Source organism: Megalopta genalis, unplaced genomic scaffold, assembly GCF_051020955.1.
Source record: "Megalopta genalis isolate 19385.01 unplaced genomic scaffold, iyMegGena1_principal scaffold0287, whole genome shotgun sequence".
Taxonomy (NCBI): Eukaryota; Metazoa; Arthropoda; class Insecta; order Hymenoptera; family Halictidae; genus Megalopta; species Megalopta genalis.
The window spans coordinates 42,822-57,500 of record NW_027476356.1 but is presented as its reverse complement, the minus strand read 5'-3'; the positions used below and the strand labels follow the sequence as shown (position 1 = coordinate 57,500).

The following is a 14,679-nucleotide window of genomic DNA, read 5'->3' as shown; positions in this document are numbered from 1 at the left end:
ATACTGGATTCGAAAAGTTTCTCTCTCCTTTCGTCGTTATTTACACCGGACGGACTCACGGCCGGCTCTAGCTGGGTGTCATATATATATACGTCCCACGCTCATGCTGCCACTAGCGCGCAACAGAGTAGGGTGTCAATGACAACGACACAGCATTGAAACGAGCTACACAAGCCGGTCTCTCTTGATACCAATGTAAACGAGCATTAAGTTATCTTCAGACTGCCCGATATTTTCGTCCTTTGGACTTTCCCAACGATTCCTTTTTTTCTTTTTTTTTTTTACACCACAGCGAAGACTTGAGGAAGCGTGATTAAGCACGCTCGCATCCCTCCCTGTCCTACTACAACTGTGTGTGTGTGTGTAAAGAAAGAAAAAAGAATACATTGGCTTTCTCTCTATCGAGAAGATGGCCTACGCAACGCAGATCAAAGGCCTAATACGTGTAATATAATACGCGTCTGGCCGTGTATAAATCACGCACGAATGATCTGGTCGGGCCCAACTCTTCTCGTACGCTTATTTTTCCGTGTTGAGGCACTATCATAAAATCACACAAACCCCAACACGTGTGTGTCTTGGAAGGAAGATGGCCTACGCAACGCAGATCAAAGGCCTAATACGTGTAGTACACACGTCTGCCGTGTAAATCACGCACGAATGATCTGGTCGGGCCCAACTCTTCTCCACCACACCACATCCCAACTTTGTACATTTTTATATATTTTTGTGCGTTGGGGCACCTTCATAATCACAAACCCCAACAACACATATATCTCTCTCTCTTTGAAAGATTTGTTGTGGCCTACGCAACGCAGATCAAAGGCCTAATACGTGTAGTACACACGTCTGGCCGTGTAAATCACGCACGAATGATCTGGCGGGCTCAACAATATCTTTTTTTTTTATATGAATTCTTATCCACAAACTAATCGAATTCATTTTCTCTCCTCCTCTCCTCTCTCTTTGAGATATATTGGAACATTGTAATGATCCTTCCGCAGGTTCACCTACGGAAACCTTGTTACGACTTTTACTTCCTCTAAATAATCAAGTTTGGTCATCTTCCCGGCATCATCGGCAATGCCGAAACATTGCCGCGCACCAGTCCGAAGACCTCACTAAATCATTCAATCGGTAGTAGCGACGGGCGGTGTGTACAAAGGGCAGGGACGTAATCAACGCGAGCTTATGACTCGCGCTTACTGGGAATTCCTCGTTCATGGGGAATAATTGCAAGCCCCAATCCCTAGCACGAAGGAGGTTCAGCGGGTTACCCGGGCCTTTCGGCCAGGGAACACACGCTGATTCCTTCAGTGTAGCGCGCGTGCGGCCCAGAACATCTAAGGGCATCACAGACCTGTTATTGCTCAATCTCGTGCGGCTAGAAGCCGCCTGTCCCTCTAAGAAGATTTGTTTGTACGTTGGTAGTAAAAACCCCACCGGCAGAAGCCGAGAGCCTTCGAGATACCATAATTACGTCTATTTAGCAGGCTAGAGTCTCGTTCGTTATCGGAATTAACCAGACAAATCGCTCCACCAACTAAGAACGGCCATGCACCACCACCCACCGAATCAAGAAAGAGCTATCAATCTGTCAATCCTTCCGGTGTCCGGGCCTGGTGAGGTTTCCCGTGTTGAGTCAAATTAAGCCGCAGGCTCCACTCCTGGTGGTGCCCTTCCGTCAATTCCTTTAAGTTTCAGCTTTGCAACCATACTTCCCCCGGAACCCAAAAGCTTTGGTTTCCCGGAAGCTGCCCGCCGAGTCATCGTAGGAACTTCGGCGGATCGCTAGCTGGCATCGTTTATGGTTAGAACTAGGGCGGTATCTGATCGCCTTCGAACCTCTAACTTTCGTTCTTGATTAATGAAAACATTTTTGGCAAATGCTTTCGCTTCTGTCCGTCTTGCGACGATCCAAGAATTTCACCTCTAACGTCGCAATACGAATGCCCCCATCTGTCCCTATTAATCATTACCTCGGGGTTCCGAAAACCAACAAAATAGAACCGAGGTCCTATTCCATTATTCCATGCACACAGTATTCAGGCGAAGGTAGCCTGCTTTGAGCACTCTAATTTGTTCAAAGTAAACGTACCGGCCCACCTCGACACTCAGTGAAGAGCACCGCGATGGGATATTAGTTGGACCGCCCCGTGAAGAGCAAAGCCCACCGGTAGGACGTACCACATAATGCCAGTTAAACACCGCGAGCGATGAACCGACACTGTGACACACAGATTCAACTACGAGCTTTTTAACCGCAACAACTTTAATATACGCTATTGGAGCTGGAATTACCGCGGCTGCTGGCACCAGACTTGCCCTCCAATGGATCCTCGTTAAAGGATTTAAAGTGTACTCATTCCGATTACGGGGCCTCGGATGAGTCCCGTATCGTTATTTTTCGTCACTACCTCCCCGTGCCGGGAGTGGGTAATTTGCGCGCCTGCTGCCTTCCTTGGATGTGGTAGCCGTTTCTCAGGCTCCCTCTCCGGAATCGAACCCTGATTCCCCGTTACCCGTTACAACCATGGTAGGCGCAGAACCTACCATCGACAGTTGATAAGGCAGACATTTGAAAGATGCGTCGCCGGTGCTATAAGACCATGCGATCAGCACAAAGTTATTCAGAGTCACCAAAGCAAACGATGGACGAGTGTAAACACCCGCCACCGATTGGTTTTGATCTAATAAAAGCGTTCCTACCATCTCTGGTCGGAACTCTGTTTTGCATGTATTAGCTCTAGAATTACCACAGTTATCCAAGTAAATTTTAGTACGATCTAAGAAACCATAACTGATTTAATGAGCCATTCGCGGTTTCACCTTAATACGGCATGTACTGAGACATGCATGGCTTAATCTTTGAGACAAGCATATGACTACTGGCAGGATCAACCAGGGAACTATACAATATGTATATATAAAATGGACAAAATTTAAATCCTTTTCCATCGTCGCCTGTTTCATATATATATGTCAGGTCGACACACCACTTTTCTCTTTCAAATATGTACAAGTTTTGCCACATTCCGCGCTTGTAACATATCTTCTTTAACGCTCAATTTCTTTCATTTTTCTACCATACAGATATTTTACCGTACGCCCAAAAACGTACGTATTATATTTTTGTTCTATCGTAAAATCACATTTTTCTACGTACGCCAGCTTCGTACGTTTCTATCTTTGCCTTCATAAAATCACAAGATAATTTTATCTTCAAGAGTCTCGCTATTAACATCTTGTAAGATAAATGTACGTCCCAGCTAAAACGTACAAATACTTCAAGTTAAGTAATAATATATCATCGCTATTGACAAATTTTTAAGATCCAAGACACAGTTCTCTCTATATGTTTTAATATTTTTTATGTACTCAAATATATTCAAAGGAAAAAGTACATGGGTGATGCCATAGTCGTGGAAGCGCGTACGCTCACGCTGATCTTCTGACCGCCGGAAGCACGAAACCTCTGATCTGGGCAAAATCGGCAAGCCGAGGAAGAACGGACAGGACACATGCTGGACTGGCGAGAAAGCGTGTTCTTCCGCTCGCGCTAGGCATTTCGATTTCTGACACCTCTTGATTTAAAAAATCAGTTTTTTGATAGTTTTCTCTCTCCACTGGGCTATTCATTTTAGCCACAGTTTTCAATTGGTACGATTTGCTTCCAAATCTTACAGATGCATTTTAAAAAATTTTTCCATCGCTCGGACAGAAGAGTCGATTGCTCAGTGAGTACGAGTATACATACAAAGTGCATACGGGTAACCAACCCCGTAGGGCTTGCCACATATGGGCCATTCGGTCAAAGACACCGACCCGTGGCCACGCTGTGTGGAGAAAAGTCCGTAACGTAAACGGCACGAAACAGTCAGGACCGAAGCCCCGAAGGAGCTCTGAGACAGCTTCTCGACCGAGATCGTAGAATTGGCCCAAAACCCGCTCTGCTCCGTCCGCCTCGCACGGACCGTGTATCTCTTATAGATACCGAACGGCCGGCAAGGACGCCGGCGCCGCCGGCCGAATAGCACGCGCGCTTATGAGTGTAAACCGCTGCGGCAACAGACCGCCCGGCCGTGCTGTTGTAACATAGCGCGTGAACGAACGAAAAAAATTTTTATAGTAAACATTAAAATAAATTACACTACCGTAAACTAGACAAAAAATTACACATTTTTTCCCAATATGAAAATTTTCACAAACTTTTTAAAGTCCCATCGCATCGAGTAAACTTTTTTAATAACGCGTCCGCACGATTCTAAATGCTTAATCCATATGTGAAATCGTTCACTGATCACGAATATCGTATTTAAAAAAATTACAAAAATTTATTTTTCAAAATAATCAAAAAAAACCGAAAAATCACAAGAGTAAAGTACCATTATTTTAAACAACATGTCGTTCTAAATGCTTAATCCCTATGTAAAAAAGTTATTTAAGCAAGAATATGTAATTGAAAAAAATTAGAAAAATTTATTTTAGCCGTAAATCGAAAATAATGGGGACACCGGAGCTGTTCGAAGCGCCGAGACGCGCCGCGTACGGCCGAATATTTTCAAAGTCCCAACGTACCGATCAAGAGTAAAGTACCAATTTCCTACATTAGATTTCGTTCTAAATGCTTAATCCCTATGTAAAAACGTTAGTTAAGCAAGAATATCGTATTTTTAAAAAAATCTAATGATAGGATTTTCCAGAAAATTGAAAAAACCGAAAAATGTCAAGAGTAAAGTGCCATTTTCTGACATTAGATTTCGTTCTAAATGCTTAATCCCTATGTAAAAACGTTAGTTAAGCAAGAATATCGTATTTTAAAAAAAATCTAATGATAGGATTTTCCAGAAAATTGAAAAAACCGAAAAATGTCAAGAGTAAAGTGCCATTTTCTGACATTAGATTTCGTTCTAAATGCTTAATCCCTATGTAGAAACGTTAGTTATGCAAGATTATCGTATTTTTAAAAAAATCTAATGATAGGATTTTTCAGAAAATTGAAAAAACCGTAAAATGTCAAGAGTAAAGTGCCCTTATTTTAAACATTATATCGTTCTAAATGCTTAATCCCTATGTAAAAAAGTTATCTAAGCAAGAATATGTTATTGAATAAAATGAGAAAAATTTATTTTAGCCGTAAATCGAAAATAATGGGTCGAGCGAATCGGTCGATTGCGCCGAGACGCGCTATGATGCAACAGACGAGCGATTGGAACGCCCGAATATTTTCAAAGTCCCAACGTACCGGTCAAGAGTAAAGTACCATTTTCCTACATTAGATTTCGTTCTAAATGCTTAATCCCTATGTAAAAACGTTAGTTAAGCAAGAATATCGTATTTTAAAAAAAATCTAATGATAGGATTTTCCAGAAAATTGAAAAAACCGAAAAATGTCAAGAGTAAAGTGCCATTTTCTGACATTAGATTTCGTTCTAAATGCTTAATCCCTATGTAGAAACGTTAGTTAAGCAAGAATATCGTATTTTTAAAAAAATCTAATGATAGGATTTTCCAGAAAATTGAAAAAACCGAAAAATGTCAAGAGTAAAGTGCCATTTTCTGACATTAGATTTCGTTCTAAATGCTTAATCCCTATGTAGAAACGTTAGTTATGCAAGATTATCGTATTTTTAAAAAAATCTAATGATAGGATTTTTCAGAAAATTGAAAAAACCGTAAAATGTCAAGAGTAAAGTGCCCTTATTTTAAACATTATATCGTTCTAAATGCTTAATCCCTATGTAAAAAAGTTATCTAAGCAAGAATATGTTATTGAATAAAATGAGAAAAATTTATTTTAGCCGTAAATCGAAAATAATGGGTCGAGCGAATCGGTCGATTGCGCCGAGACGCGCTATGATGCAACAGACGAGCGATTGGAACGCCCGAATATTTTCAAAGTCCCAACGTACCGATCAAGAGTAAAGTACCATTTTCCTACATTAGATTTCGTTCTAAATGCTTAATCCCTATGTAAAAACGTTAGTTAAGCAAGAATATCGTATTTTTAAAAAAATCTAATGATAGGATTTTCCAGAAAATTGAAAAAACCGAAAAATGTCAAGAGTAAAGTGCCATTTTCTGACATTAGATTTCGTTCTAAATGCTTAATCCCTATGTAGAAACGTTAGTTAAGCAAGATTATCGTATTTTTAAAAAAATCTAATGATAGGATTTTTCATAAAATTGAAAAAACCGTAAAATGTCAAGAGTAAAGTGCCCTTATTTTAAACATTATATCGTTCTAAATGCTTAATCCCTATGTAAAAAAGTTATCTAAGCAAGAATATGTTATTGAATAAAATGAGAAAAATTTATTTTAGCCGTAAATCGAAAATAATGGGTCGAGCGAATCGGTCGATTGCGCCGAGACGCGCTATGATGCAACAGACGAGCGATTGGAACGCCCGAATATTTTCAAAGTCCCAACGTACCGATCAAGAGTAAAGTACCATTTTCCTACATTAGATTTCGTTCTAAATGCTTAATCCCTATGTAAAAACGTTAGTTAAGCAAGAATATCGTATTTTTAAAAAAATCTAATGATAGGATTTTCCAGAAAATTGAAAAAACCGAAAAATGTCAAGAGTAAAGTACCATTTTCCTACATTAGATTTCGTTCTAAATGCTTAATCCCTATGTAGAAACGTTAGTTAAGCAAGATTATCGTATTTTTAAAAAAATCTAATGATAGGATTTTTCATAAAATTGAAAAAACCGTAAAATGTCAAGAGTAAAGTGCCCTTATTTTAAACAATGTATCGTTCTAAATGCTTAATCCCTATGTAAAAAAGTTATTTAAGCAAGAATATGTTATTGAAAAAAATTAGAAAAATTTATTTTAGCCGTAAATCGAAAATAATGGGGACACCGGAGCTGTTCGAAGCGCCGAGACGCGCCGCGTACGGCCGAATATTTTCAAAGTCCCAACGTACCGATCAAGAGTAAAGTACCAATTTCCTACATTAGATTTCGTTCTAAATGCTTAATCCCTATGTAAAAACGTTAGTTAAGCAAGAATATCGTATTTTTAAAAAAATCTAATGATAGGATTTTCCAGAAAATTGAAAAAACCGAAAAATGTCAAGAGTAAAGTGCCATTTTCTGACATTAGATTTCGTTCTAAATGCTTAATCCCTATGTAGAAACGTTAGTTATGCAAGATTATCGTATTTTTAAAAAAATCTAATGATAGGATTTTTCAGAAAATTGAAAAAACCGTAAAATGTCAAGAGTAAAGTGCCCTTATTTTAAACATTATATCGTTCTAAATGCTTAATCCCTATGTAAAAAAGTTATCTAAGCAAGAATATGTTATTGAATAAAATGAGAAAAATTTATTTTAGCCGTAAATCGAAAATAATGGGTCGAGCGAATCGGTCGATTGCGCCGAGACGCGCTATGATGCAACAGACGAGCGATTGGAACGCCCGAATATTTTCAAAGTCCCAACGTACCGATCAAGAGTAAAGTACCATTTTCCTACATTAGATTTCGTTCTAAATGCTTAATCCCTATGTAAAAACGTTAGTTAAGCAAGAATATCGTATTTTAAAAAAAATCTAATGATAGGATTTTCCAGAAAATTGAAAAAACCGAAAAATGTCAAGAGTAAAGTGCCATTTTCTGACATTAGATTTCGTTCTAAATGCTTAATCCCTATGTAGAAACGTTAGTTAAGCAAGATTATCGTATTTTTAAAAAAATCTAATGATAGGATTTTTCATAAAATTGAAAAAACCGTAAAATGTCAAGAGTAAAGTGCCCTTATTTTAAACATTATATCGTTCTAAATGCTTAATCCCTATGTAAAAAAGTTATCTAAGCAAGAATATGTTATTGAATAAAATGAGAAAAATTTATTTTAGCCGTAAATCGAAAATAATGGGTCGAGCGAATCGGTCGATTGCGCCGAGACGCGCTATGATGCAACAGACGAGCGATTGGAACGCCCGAATATTTTCAAAGTCCCAACGTACCGATCAAGAGTAAAGTACCATTTTCCTACATTAGATTTCGTTCTAAATGCTTAATCCCTATGTAAAAACGTTAGTTAAGCAAGAATATCGTATTTTTAAAAAAATCTAATGATAGGATTTTCCAGAAAATTGAAAAAACCGAAAAATGTCAAGAGTAAAGTGCCATTTTCTGACATTAGATTTCGTTCTAAATGCTTAATCCCTATGTAGAAACGTTAGTTAAGCAAGAATATCGTATTTTTAAAAAAATCTAATGATAGGATTTTTCAGAAAATTGAAAAAACCGTAAAATGTCAAGAGTAAAGTGCCATTATTTTAAACAATGTATCGTTCTAAATGCTTAATCCCTATGTAAAAAAGTTATTTAAGCAAGAATATGTAATTGAAAAAAATTAGAAGAATTTATTTTAGCCGTAAATCGAAAATAATGGGGACACCGGAGCTGTTCGAAGCGCCGAGACGCGCCGCGTACGGCCGAATATTTTCAAAGTCCCAACGTACCGATCAAGAGTAAAGTACCATTTTCCTACATTAGATTTCGTTCTAAATGCTTAATCCCTATGTAAAAACGTTAGTTAAGCAAGAATATCGTATTTTTAAAAAAATCTAATGATAGGATTTTCCAGAAAATTGAAAAAACCGAAAAATGTCAAGAGTAAAGTGCCATTTTCTGACATTAGATTTCGTTCTAAATGCTTAATCCCTATGTAGAAACGTTAGTTAAGCAAGAATATCGTATTTTTAAAAAAATCTAATGATAGGATTTTTCATAAAATTGAAAAAACCGTAAAATGTCAAGAGTAAAGTGCCCTTATTTTAAACATTATATCGTTCTAAATGCTTAATCCCTATGTAAAAAAGTTATCTAAGCAAGAATATGTTATTGAATAAAATGAGAAAAATTTATTTTAGCCGTAAATCGAAAATAATGGGTCGAGCGAATCGGTCGATTGCGCCGAGACGCGCTATGATGCAACAGCCGAGCGATTGGAACGCCCGAATATTTTCAAAGTCCCAACGTACCGGTCAAGAGTAAAGTACCATTTTCCTACATTAGATTTCGTTCTAAATGCTTAATCCCTATGTAAAAACGTTAGTTAAGCAAGAATATCGTATTTTAAAAAAAATCTAATGATAGGATTTTCCAGAAAATTGAAAAAACCGAAAAATGTCAAGAGTAAAGTGCCATTTTCTGACATTAGATTTCGTTCTAAATGCTTAATCCCTATGTAGAAACGTTAGTTAAGCAAGATTATCGTATTTTTAAAAAAATCTAATGATAGGATTTTTCATAAAATTGAAAAAACCGTAAAATGTCAAGAGTAAAGTGCCCTTATTTTAAACATTATATCGTTCTAAATGCTTAATCCCTATGTAAAAAAGTTATCTAAGCAAGAATATGTTATTGAATAAAATGAGAAAAATTTATTTTAGCCGTAAATCGAAAATAATGGGTCGAGCGAATCGGTCGATTGCGCCGAGACGCGCTATGATGCAACAGACGAGCGATTGGAACGCCCGAATATTTTCAAAGTCCCAACGTACCGATCAAGAGTAAAGTACCATTTTCCTACATTAGATTTCGTTCTAAATGCTTAATCCCTATGTAGAAACGTTAGTTAAGCAAGATTATCGTATTTTTAAAAAAATCTAATGATAGGATTTTTCATAAAATTGAAAAAACCGTAAAATGTCAAGAGTAAAGTGCCCTTATTTTAAACAATGTATCGTTCTAAATGCTTAATCCCTATGTAAAAAAGTTATTTAAGCAAGAATATGTTATTGAAAAAAATTAGAAAAATTTATTTTAGCCGTAAATCGAAAATAATGGGGACACCGGAGCTGTTCGAAGCGCCGAGACGCGCCGCGTACGGCCGAATATTTTCAAAGTCCCAACGTACCGATCAAGAGTAAAGTACCAATTTCCTACATTAGATTTCGTTCTAAATGCTTAATCCCTATGTAAAAACGTTAGTTAAGCAAGAATATCGTATTTTTAAAAAAATCTAATGATAGGATTTTCCAGAAAATTGAAAAAACCGAAAAATGTCAAGAGTAAAGTGCCATTTTCTGACATTAGATTTCGTTCTAAATGCTTAATCCCTATGTAGAAACGTTAGTTATGCAAGATTATCGTATTTTTAAAAAAATCTAATGATAGGATTTTTCAGAAAATTGAAAAAACCGTAAAATGTCAAGAGTAAAGTGCCCTTATTTTAAACATTATATCGTTCTAAATGCTTAATCCCTATGTAAAAAAGTTATCTAAGCAAGAATATGTTATTGAATAAAATGAGAAAAATTTATTTTAGCCGTAAATCGAAAATAATGGGTCGAGCGAATCGGTCGATTGCGCCGAGACGCGCTATGATGCAACAGACGAGCGATTGGAACGCCCGAATATTTTCAAAGTCCCAACGTACCGATCAAGAGTAAAGTACCATTTTCCTACATTAGATTTCGTTCTAAATGCTTAATCCCTATGTAAAAACGTTAGTTAAGCAAGAATATCGTATTTTAAAAAAAATCTAATGATAGGATTTTCCAGAAAATTGAAAAAACCGAAAAATGTCAAGAGTAAAGTGCCATTTTCTGACATTAGATTTCGTTCTAAATGCTTAATCCCTATGTAGAAACGTTAGTTAAGCAAGATTATCGTATTTTTAAAAAAATCTAATGATAGGATTTTTCATAAAATTGAAAAAACCGTAAAATGTCAAGAGTAAAGTGCCCTTATTTTAAACATTATATCGTTCTAAATGCTTAATCCCTATGTAAAAAAGTTATCTAAGCAAGAATATGTTATTGAATAAAATGAGAAAAATTTATTTTAGCCGTAAATCGAAAATAATGGGTCGAGCGAATCGGTCGATTGCGCCGAGACGCGCTATGATGCAACAGACGAGCGATTGGAACGCCCGAATATTTTCAAAGTCCCAACGTACCGATCAAGAGTAAAGTACCATTTTCCTACATTAGATTTCGTTCTAAATGCTTAATCCCTATGTAAAAACGTTAGTTAAGCAAGAATATCGTATTTTTAAAAAAATCTAATGATAGGATTTTCCAGAAAATTGAAAAAACCGAAAAATGTCAAGAGTAAAGTGCCATTTTCTGACATTAGATTTCGTTCTAAATGCTTAATCCCTATGTAGAAACGTTAGTTAAGCAAGAATATCGTATTTTTAAAAAAATCTAATGATAGGATTTTTCAGAAAATTGAAAAAACCGTAAAATGTCAAGAGTAAAGTGCCATTATTTTAAACAATGTATCGTTCTAAATGCTTAATCCCTATGTAAAAAAGTTATTTAAGCAAGAATATGTAATTGAAAAAAATTAGAAGAATTTATTTTAGCCGTAAATCGAAAATAATGGGGTCACCGGAGCTGTTCGAAGCGCCGAGACGCGCCGCGTACGGCCGAATATTTTCAAAGTCCCAACGTACCGATCAAGAGTAAAGTACCATTTTCCTACATTAGATTTCGTTCTAAATGCTTAATCCCTATGTAAAAACGTTAGTTAAGCAAGAATATCGTATTTTTAAAAAAATCTAATGATAGGATTTTCCAGAAAATTGAAAAAACCGAAAAATGTCAAGAGTAAAGTGCCATTTTCTGACATTAGATTTCGTTCTAAATGCTTAATCCCTATGTAGAAACGTTAGTTAAGCAAGAATATCGTATTTTTAAAAAAATCTAATGATAGGATTTTTCATAAAATTGAAAAAACCGTAAAATGTCAAGAGTAAAGTGCCCTTATTTTAAACATTATATCGTTCTAAATGCTTAATCCCTATGTAAAAAAGTTATCTAAGCAAGAATATGTTATTGAATAAAATGAGAAAAATTTATTTTAGCCGTAAATCGAAAATAATGGGGACACCGGAGCTGTTCGAAGCGCCGAGCGCGCCGCGTACGCCCGAATATTTTCAAAGTCCCAACGTACCGGTCAAGAGTAAAGTACCATTTTCCTACATTAGATTTCGTTCTAAATGCTTAATCCCTATGTAAAAACGTTAGTTAAGCAAGAATATCGTATTTTAAAAAAAATCTAATGATAGGATTTTCCAGAAAATTGAAAAAACCGAAAAATGTCAAGAGTAAAGTGCCATTTTCTGACATTAGATTTCGTTCTAAATGCTTAATCCCTATGTAGAAACGTTAGTTATGCAAGATTATCGTATTTTTAAAAAAATCTAATGATAGGATTTTTCAGAAAATTGAAAAAACCGTAAAATGTCAAGAGTAAAGTGCCCTTATTTTAAACATTATATCGTTCTAAATGCTTAATCCCTATGTAAAAAAGTTATCTAAGCAAGAATATGTTATTGAATAAAATGAGAAAAATTTATTTTAGCCGTAAATCGAAAATAATGGGTCGAGCGAATCGGTCGATTGCGCCGAGACGCGCTATGATGCAACAGACGAGCGATTGGAACGCCCGAATATTTTCAAAGTCCCAACGTACCGGTCAAGAGTAAAGTACCATTTTCCTACATTAGATTTCGTTCTAAATGCTTAATCCCTATGTAAAAACGTTAGTTAAGCAAGAATATCGTATTTTAAAAAAAATCTAATGATAGGATTTTCCAGAAAATTGAAAAAACCGAAAAATGTCAAGAGTAAAGTGCCATTTTCTGACATTAGATTTCGTTCTAAATGCTTAATCCCTATGTAGAAACGTTAGTTAAGCAAGAATATCGTATTTTTAAAAAAATCTAATGATAGGATTTTTCAGAAAATTGAAAAAACCGTAAAATGTCAAGAGTAAAGTGCCATTATTTTAAACAATGTATCGTTCTAAATGCTTAATCCCTATGTAAAAAAGTTATTTAAGCAAGAATATGTAATTGAAAAAAATTAGAAGAATTTATTTTAGCCGTAAATCGAAAATAATGGGGACACCGGAGCTGTTCGAAGCGCCGAGACGCGCCGCGTACGGCCGAATATTTTCAAAGTCCCAACGTACCGATCAAGAGTAAAGTACCATTTTCCTACATTAGATTTCGTTCTAAATGCTTAATCCCTATGTAAAAACGTTAGTTAAGCAAGAATATCGTATTTTTAAAAAAATCTAATGATAGGATTTTCCAGAAAATTGAAAAGACCGAAAAATGTCAAGAGTAAAGTGCCATTTTCTGACATTAGATTTCGTTCTAAATGCTTAATCCCTATGTAGAAACGTCAGTTAAGCAAGAATATCGTATTTTTAAAAAAATCTAATGATAGGATTTTTCATAAAATTGAAAAAACCGTAAAATGTCAAGAGTAAAGTGCCCTTATTTTAAACATTATATCGTTCTAAATGCTTAATCCCTATGTAAAAAAGTTATCTAAGCAAGAATATGTTATTGAATAAAATGAGAAAAATTTATTTTAGCCGTAAATCGAAAATAATGGGGACACCGGAGCTGTTCGAAGCGCCGAGCGCGCCGCGTACGCCCGAATATTTTCAAAGTCCCAACGTACCGATCAAGAGTAAAGTACCATTTTCCTACATTAGATTTCGTTCTAAATGCTTAATCCCTATGTAAAAACGTTAGTTAAGCAAGAATATCGTATTTTAAAAAAAATCTAATGATAGGATTTTCCAGAAAATTGAAAAAACCGAAAAATGTCAAGAGTAAAGTGCCATTTTCTGACATTAGATTTCGTTCTAAATGCTTAATCCCTATGTAGAAACGTTAGTTAAGCAAGATTATCGTATTTTTAAAAAAATCTAATGATAGGATTTTTCATAAAATTGAAAAAACCGTAAAATGTCAAGAGTAAAGTGCCCTTATTTTAAACATTATATCGTTCTAAATGCTTAATCCCTATGTAAAAAAGTTATCTAAGCAAGAATATGTTATTGAATAAAATGAGAAAAATTTATTTTAGCCGTAAATCGAAAATAATGGGTCGAGCGAATCGGTCGATTGCGCCGAGACGCGCTATGATGCAACAGACGAGCGATTGGAACGCCCGAATATTTTCAAAGTCCCAACGTACCGATCAAGAGTAAAGTACCATTTTCCTACATTAGATTTCGTTCTAAATGCTTAATCCCTATGTAAAAACGTTAGTTAAGCAAGAATATCGTATTTTTAAAAAAATCTAATGATAGGATTTTCCAGAAAATTGAAAAAACCGAAAAATGTCAAGAGTAAAGTGCCATTTTCTGACATTAGATTTCGTTCTAAATGCTTAATCCCTATGTAGAAACGTTAGTTAAGCAAGAATATCGTATTTTTAAAAAAATCTAATGATAGGATTTTTCAGAAAATTGAAAAAACCGTAAAATGTCAAGAGTAAAGTGCCATTATTTTAAACAATGTATCGTTCTAAATGCTTAATCCCTATGTAAAAAAGTTATTTAAGCAAGAATATGTAATTGAAAAAAATTAGAAGAATTTATTTTAGCCGTAAATCGAAAATAATGGGGACACCGGAGCTGTTCGAAGCGCCGAGACGCGCCGCGTACGGCCGAATATTTTCAAAGTCCCAACGTACCGATCAAGAGTAAAGTACCATTTTCCTACATTAGATTTCGTTCTAAATGCTTAATCCCTATGTAAAAACGTTAGTTAAGCAAGAATATCGTATTTTTAAAAAAATCTAATGATAGGATTTTCCAGAAAATTGAAAAAACCGAAAAATGTCAAGAGTAAAGTGCCATTTTCTGACATTAGATTTCGTTCTAAATGCTTAATCCCTATGT

At 35.5% G+C, this 14,679-nt stretch overlaps 1 non-coding gene across 1 annotated transcript; it reads right to left on the bottom strand.

Moving 5' to 3' along the window:
• Positions 1-987: 987 nt before the first annotated feature.
• On the bottom strand, positions 988-2,908 carry LOC143263003 (small subunit ribosomal RNA). Its single transcript, XR_013036600.1, has one exon. It is a non-coding gene; the product is annotated as a small subunit ribosomal RNA (ribosomal RNA).
• Between the last annotated feature and the right edge of the window lie 11,771 nt (positions 2,909-14,679).